The sequence below is a fragment of the Trichosurus vulpecula genome, chromosome 7 (assembly GCF_011100635.1).
Source record: "Trichosurus vulpecula isolate mTriVul1 chromosome 7, mTriVul1.pri, whole genome shotgun sequence".
Classification (NCBI taxonomy): domain Eukaryota; kingdom Metazoa; phylum Chordata; class Mammalia; order Diprotodontia; family Phalangeridae; genus Trichosurus; species Trichosurus vulpecula.
The window spans coordinates 90,507,126-90,515,184 of NC_050579.1; positions in this window are offsets into that span (position 1 = coordinate 90,507,126).

Here is an 8,059-nt window from a genome sequence, read left to right on the forward strand (position 1 = left end):
TCAATGTTCTCTTATGTGCCCATGATTCTATCTCTTTTTCCACTGTGGAAAGCATGTATATTATGGAGAACCAATGAAAGTTCCAGTAGAGAAAGTATCTGAAGGGGTCTTAAAAGCTGAGTCAAAAAGAAGTAGCCAGGGAAAAATATCAAAGGCACATGTTTCTTCACCAATGAAAGAAAAAAAATCAGAAACAGTAGTTGAGAATCTGAACCCCTCCCATTTCAATCCCTTGCAGTAACTGAAAATTCCAGAAACAGAAATTTCCTAAAAATGAACTGTCTGACAAAGCTTAGATTTAAAATAACCAAGGCAAGATTTAGTCAAAAAGCATTAATTGTTCAGGTAATAAAATACACATTTAAAAAAGCTGATGCTATTTTTTGTTTATTGCAGATATTAATAGTAACACCTGTAACTTCCGTTGTGAGACTAGTTGTTGAACTGGTTAGTTCAGCCAGGCAGATCATCAAGACAATCTGTCGATTCTGCGAATCATATTACTGATCATACATATCCTTCTCATTTATTCAATGAGTACTTACTGAGACCTATTATGGGTATAGCACTTTGTCAAGTGCTGAAGGAGTGCAAGGAATCCACCATAGAATTGTGTTCTGAAAGATTTTTTTGGCCTAAGCAGCTAGCGCAAAAGGGTGGCGGGGAGGCTAGATGGATGGAATGATGAGTATGGCACATTTGAGGGACTCTGCAAATACTGGTCTGTCTGAAGCATAGACTGGGTGTGGGTGATTTATGGAACATAAGATTGGATAAACAGAATGGTGACTGAGAATGAAGAGCCTTTTAAGACCAAGGAGTTTGGACTTTAACCTGTAGCCCATGAGGAGCTTTTGGAAGCTTAAACCAGCTTTCGTTTGGGACTTCCAATTACCCAGGAGATGCTAACATCCTCGGTCTTTCTCTTGTCATTGGTGAGTCCTTGGCCAGACTTCCGTTTCAAGAGGTGTCCAGGCCATGCTTGTTTCACTCCTTGCTCCAGACTTTTCCACTATTTCCTCAGAATCCTTTCTCCAACATAGGTATCTTCCTTCCTTTCTCCTCCCCTCTTCCAATTCCCTCTTATGTGTTGTCTCTCTCCACTAGAGTGAAATTTCCTTAAGGGTGAGCAATTTCTTTTTTGTTTTTATTTGTATTCCTAGCACAGTGCCTACCACGTAGTCAGTGCTTACTAAATGCTCTATCACCTGTTTCCCAAAGATATGTTCTAGTCTGAGTGTAATAGATCCATTCAGCATTAGATTTAAAAAGTCTAAAGTTGATTTTTCTGGTTGTGTTTAGATGAGAGTTAAGTTAAGTAAATTCTGTCAATTAAACAGGGAGAGGCAATGTTCACTTGCAAAATTAAGGAAATAGCTAGCATTCATCTGAACATATCCCTAAAGATTTGTTGAATGAATCTGTGCAGAGGTAAATGAGGAAACCAAAAACAAATGGTCCTTGTATGCTTCATCTCTGAAATCTCTGTAATTATTTTATATAATAGTATTTAAAAAGGAGGGGTGAAAGAAGCATGCAAGTGAAGTTCTGCCATTTTGAAATATTTTCTTTGAAAAATCCACTGGTTTCCTTGCCTACACACCTGACTGCAATGAAGCACTCTAGGCTTGGGATATCTGGAGGGAGAAGGAAGTTCAGAGTTACTACAAGAGGGAAAATGAGAGCAAACCAGAGAGAATTTTTAAGGGTAAAGATCAAGTAATTTCTTTTAGTCCTTCTTTTCAGGGGGTTCAAAGGGAAGGGGCAGAGAACTGTGATTTCCTGGTGTGGAAACTCCCTCCATCAATGGAAAAAAATGGAAAACTATCTGGTGCACTGTGATGTCCAGTGACTTGCCTGGGATCAAACAATATCAGAGGAACATAGGTTTTCCTAACTCCAAAGATTTTCCTAATTCTCCCTTTTCCATTGGAATAAAATCCCTGGGAGACCATAGGATCATAGAACCACAGATCTAGAGCTGGAAGGGACCTATATCATTAAGGCAGAATTCATGATTTCAAAGAAAATCATGAATATGCCTGAATGGTCCAGAATTGCAGGATATAAGGAACTCTCTAAGTAGAAGGCAGAGGAATTAAAGCATTTAATCAAGCTCCACAGTAGCAGACCCATGGACCAGTGTCCCCTATTCAATATCCTGGCAAGAACCTTCCAAAACCAATATCCCCATCTCACAATGGTGACCAGGAGGTTTCAGAAAAATATTATGGCAGGAAGTCAAGCCATACTGGTGCTTTCCCCCAATGCTAGGGCCCTCCAGTAAGAAGATTACTCACTGGCCTCAAGCACTTGCTCAGCACTCTCCGGTCTGCATGGTCTACAGGAGGGTCACTCCTGCTTTCAGTAGCACCTGTTCCCACCACTGCTGCTTCCACTGCTGTCGCTGCCGCTTCCGCTTTCTCCTGCCTCCACTATGTCTCAATCTCCAAGCTGTGTTCTCTCCTTTTATTCAGTCACCAGAGGTCATCCCGTCAACTAGAATGTCATCTGAGCGACCAGAACTCAGGCGCCTACCATTGGTTCTGGTCTTGGCCACTCCTGCTAGGACCCTGAGAGCCCCACCTGAAGCCTATTCAAATGGGCGGGAAAGATCTTCTCATTTACTGATTGCTTTTACAGGACCTCAAAGACCATCTTGTCTAAACTCCTCTCCACCCCCCTAGCCAATTTGTGAGTAAGTCAACTGAGGCCCAAGGCAGTTAATCAACTGACCCAAGACAAGGTACTAAGTATCAAAGGTGGGACTAAATCCAGGTCATTTGATTCCAGTGCCACTGATTTTTTTTTTCCATTATACCACACATGAGAAGGGTAAAAAAGCTCATGTGGTCTCAATACAAAATTAATTTTTATAATGTTCCAAACATTGGTTAATGCCATATAATAAAGTCAGATTGTGGAGAGGAGAGGCAAGAAAGTAATTATCCATTTTGGGTGATATCCATGTTAAGAGCCCATTCAAATATGAATATGCATTTAGCTAAATGTTAAACTAGCACTGAATCTGGTACCTTTGCAGCTACCTGAAAGTCAGTTAAGGAGTCTCTTTACTGTTTATACATTTCAAATCCTGAGTGTCAGATCTGAAGCTACAATTCCATCAAGGTTGTTGTGGGTCAATGGACAGCAGCTAGGGATTGGCAACAATTCCATGAATCAGGGTGGTAAGTTATACTTTCATGAAGAACAAAATAAGAGGTAACTATGAAGGACATTTTGTAGAAGGAAATTAAATACAACAGTGCCTTGATTTACAAAGTGTGCAAGCTCTTTAAAAAATGAACCACCTTTTAAAGGAATTCAGGGAGATCACAAGAACCCTGAGGCAAATGCTTATAAAATGAAAATGACATTTTTTTCCTGCCATTGTAATCTTTTTTATAAGTTTAGATTTTCATATTTGTGTTTTGCTGAAGGAAGGTTAAACCTGAAAATGGAAAAAAAATTAAAAGATAATAATAGCTCACAATTCTATGACAAGTTTTTAAGACTTTCAAAGGACTTTATACTTATTTCAGTTGAAGGGAGGCAGGTGCTATTATTATTATTCCCCTCTTTTTGCTGTTATTCACTAATGTCTAACTCTTCATGACACTGTGGACCATGCTGTCCATGGAATTTTTCCTTGCAAAGATAATGGAGTGATTTGTCATTTCCTTCTCCAGTGGATTAGGGAAAACAGAGGTTAAATGACTCACCTAAGGTCACACAGTCAGCAAATGTCTAAGGCTGGATTTGAACTCAGGCATTTCTGACTCCAGGCCCAAAGCTCTATTCACTGAGACATCCAGCTGCCCCCACCTCCATCTTTTTTTTTATTTTGAAGGCAAGGACTATTTTAATTTTCTTTTTTTTATTATTTCTTTAATATTTTTAGTTATCAGCATTGATTTCCACAAGATTTTGAATTACAAATGTTCTCCCCATTTCTACCCTCCGCCCACTCCAAGATGGCATGATTATGATATTATGATATGATTGCCCCATTCCCCAGTCAGCCCTTCCTTCTGTCACCCTACTCCCCCCACCCACCCCCTTTTCCCTTACTTTCTTGTAGGGCAAGATAGATTTCTATGCCCCACTGCCTGTATATCTTATTTCCCAGTGGCATGCAAAAACAACTTTTTTTTGAACATCTGCTTTTAAAACTTTGAGTTCCAAATTCTCTCCCCTCTTCACTCCCCACCCACCCTCCCTAAGAAGGCAAGCAATTCAACATAGGTCACACATGTATCATTATGTAAAACCCTTCTGTAATACTCATGTTGTGAAAGACTAACTATATTTTGTTACCTCCTATCCTGTCCCCCTTTATTTAATTTTCTCCCTTGACCCTGTCCGTTTTCAAAAGCTTTTGCTTTTGATTACCTCCTCCCCCTATCTGCCCTCCCTTCTATCTTACCCCCTTTTTTATCCCCTTTCTCCTTCTTTCCTGTGGGGTAAGATACCCAATTGAGTGTGTATGGTATTCCCTCCTCCAGTCAAATCCAATGAGAGCAAGATTCCCTCATTCCCCCTCACCTGCCTTCTGTTCTCTTCCTGCAGAACTGCTTTTTCATGCCACTTTTATGCAAGAAAATTTACCCCATTCTATCTCACCCTTTCTCCCTCTCTCAATATATTCCTCTCTCATCCTTTAATTTGATTTTTTTAGATATCATTCCTTCATATTCAACTTACCCTGTGACCTCTGTGTATATATATACATATATATGTATATGTATCTATATATATATATATATATATATATATATATATATATATATATATATATATATATATATATGTGTGTGTGTGTGTGTGTGTATTCCCTTCACCTACCCTAATACTGAAGTTTCACAAATTACACACATCATCTTTCCATGTAGGAATGTAAACAAAACAGTTCAACTTTAGTAAATCCCTTATGATTTCTCTTTCTTGATTACCTTTTCATGCTTCTCTTAATTCTTGTGTTTGAAAGTCAAATTTTCTGTTCAGCTCTGGTCTTTTCACTGAGAAAGCTTGAAAGTCCTCTATTTTATTGAAAATCCATATTTTGCCTTGGAGCATGATACTCAGTTTTGCTGGGTAGGTGATTCTTGGTTTTAATCCTAGCTCCATTGACCGCCAGAATATCATGTTCCAAACCCTTCGATCCCTTAATGTAGAAGCTGCTAGATCTTGTATTATCATGATTGTGTTTCCACAATACTCAAATTGTTTCTTTCTTGCTGCTTGCAATATTTTCTCCTTGATCTGGGAGCTCTGGAATTTGGTGACAATATTCCTAGGAGATTTCTTTTTGGGATCTATTTGAGGAGGCGATCGGTGGATTCTTTCAATTTCTCTTTTACCCTCTGGCTCTAGAATATCAGGGCAGTTTTCCTTGATAATTTCTTGAAAGATGATATCTAGGTTCTTTTTTTTATCATGGCTTTCAGGTAGTCCAATAATTTTTAAATTATCTCTCCTGGATCTATTTTCCAGGTCAGTGGTTTTTCCAATGAGATATTTCACATTGTCTTCCATTTTTTCATTCCTTTGGTTCTGTTTTATACTATCTTGATTTCTCATAGTCACTAGCTTCCACTTGCTCCAATCTAATTTTTAAGGTAGTATTTTCTTCAGTGGTCTTTTGGATCTCCTTTTCCATTTGGCTAATTCTGCCTTTCAAGGCAGAATTCTCCTAATTGGCTTTTTAGAGCTCTTTTACCATTTAAGTTAGTCTATTTTTCTAAAGTGTTATTTTCTTCAGTATTTTTTGGGTCTCCTTTAGCAAGTCATTGACTTGTTTTACATAGTTTTCTCACATCACTCTCATTTCTCTTCCCAATTTTTCCTCTACTTCTCTAATTTGCTTTTTCAAATCCTTTTTGAGCTCTTCCATGGCCTGAGACCAATTCATATTTTTCTTGGAGGCTTTTGATGTAGGCTCTTCAACTTTGTTGACTTCTTCTGTCTGTGTGTTTTGGTCTTCTTTGTCACCAAAAAAAGATTCCAAAGCCTGAGTCTGAATCTGAGTCCGTTTTCGCTACCTGGCCATGTTCCCAACCAACTACTTGACCCTTGAGCTTTTTGTCAGGATAGGACTGCTTGTAGAGTAGAGAGCACTTTGTTCCAAGCTTGAGGGGCTGTGCTGCTATTTTCAGAGAGCTACTTCTATGCAGCAAACTCCACCACGCCAGTGTTCCTTCTCACCAAAGAACCGCCAACCAGGATTATAGCCCAGATCCGGGCACGGCAAAGCAGGCTTTGCTCTCCTGCTCTAATCTGCTGCTTAGTTCTTCCCACCAGGTGGGCCTGGGGAGGAGGCAAGTGCAGCTGTAGCTCTGGAAGCAGTCTCAGAGCTGCACCACCTCCACCCCCCACTGAGCAGTGGCCAACAGTGAACTCTTTTCACTCTGTTCCAGCAGCTTTTCCCACTAACCTTCTGTGTTGTCTTTGGTGTTTGTTGGTTGAGAAGTCTGGTAACTGCCACAGCTCACTGATTTGGGGTGTTAGGGTCTTTTCCACACGGCTCTCAGTCTGACTGGTCCTGGCATGGCCCATGCTGGGCTCTGCTCTGCTGTGCTCTGCTCCCAGCTCTGTGTGACAGACCCTTCCCAGGGACCATCCAGGCTGTCCTGGGCTGGAGCCCTGCTTCCCTCTGTTATTTTTTGGGTTCTACAACTCTATAATTTGTTCAGAGCCATTTTTATAGGTATTTGGAGGAACCTGGGGGGGGAGCTTAAGCAAGTCCCTGCTTTCCAGCTGCCATCTTGGCTCTGCCCCTCCCCCACTCCCATCTTAAAGATGAGAAAACTGAGGTTTAGAAAATTTGTGCAACTTTAAAAGTATCACATCATGTCCAAGAGAGGATTCAAACCCAGATCTTCCTGACTTAATAGTATTCCAGCTATTATCCCATGCTGCGTATTGAATAAGGGTGTAAGGACTTCAAATGAGTAACTAGAGGAGATGGTAGGTTTGACACAAGGTAAAGCAAGGATGATTTAAATGGAATTTTCCAGGGTACAGGAAGACAGATTGGATTTTTCCATATAATCTCTCATCTTGTGATTTTTTAATGAATAATCTCCTCATTTTTCTTCATTTGATGGAAACGCTGGACACCTCTCAGCCCAAAGGGCCAAGCAGTTTCATGTGCTACAGACAGAAAGAGTGCTGGATTGGGAATCATTGGGCCTGACTTCTGATTCCAACTGTATCACTTGTTCTCTGTGACCTGTGCATTTCTGGGTTTCAGTTTCCTCAAATATCAAATGGTAAAGTTGGGTTAAGTGATTTCAGAACTCCCTTCCATCTATGAATCTACAATCAACAAAACTAAGTTTAAATTCAGAATTTCCTACTCTTCCAAAATGATGTCAGCTTTTCTTCAGAGACTGAGAAGCTTAGCTGAGATAATAATATGCCAAGCAGAAATAATTGTGCATAGAAATTCTGTCGATTTTTGTAGTGCATTTTACAGAGGCCCAAATTAAACAGAACAAAATGTGGACTAAAGCCACAGAAAAGAAAGCTGAAGCTAGGCAAATTAAATAACTGCTTCTTCTCTCTTTGTGGTAGTGAGAGACTCAAGCGCTAAGTATCTGAAAAGCCCCCACTTGATAAGCAGAGGCTTCTTTTCAGAATAACAGTCCCTCTAGAAGGTACTAGAAAGACTTCAAAGAAGTTGGAAGCAGAAGATGGATAAGAAAACTTGTTTATCAAAACCTAATCTAAAACAATCTAAACTTTCATTGTACTTTAAACCAGGCTGAGAATCTTGCAAGACTCAAGATTTCTCATGAGATCATGAGCACATTCTAATAAATAGCCTCATGGACTAGTTGCTCTCACAAAATGATGGGACATCTGTTTCTAGTCCCTGGGGGGCACTCATGAAGATTTTTTTTTTAAATCAGAAAACCTAAGAAAAAAGGAGAGTACATTTTTTTTTAACATAAGAAGATTTCATTTGAGGCTTTTGTCTTTATCTGGAAGAAAGGCTTGATTCCTTCTTGTAAAAACTAGTTCATTATTTTCCTAAGTAGAATCCAAAGCTCACTTG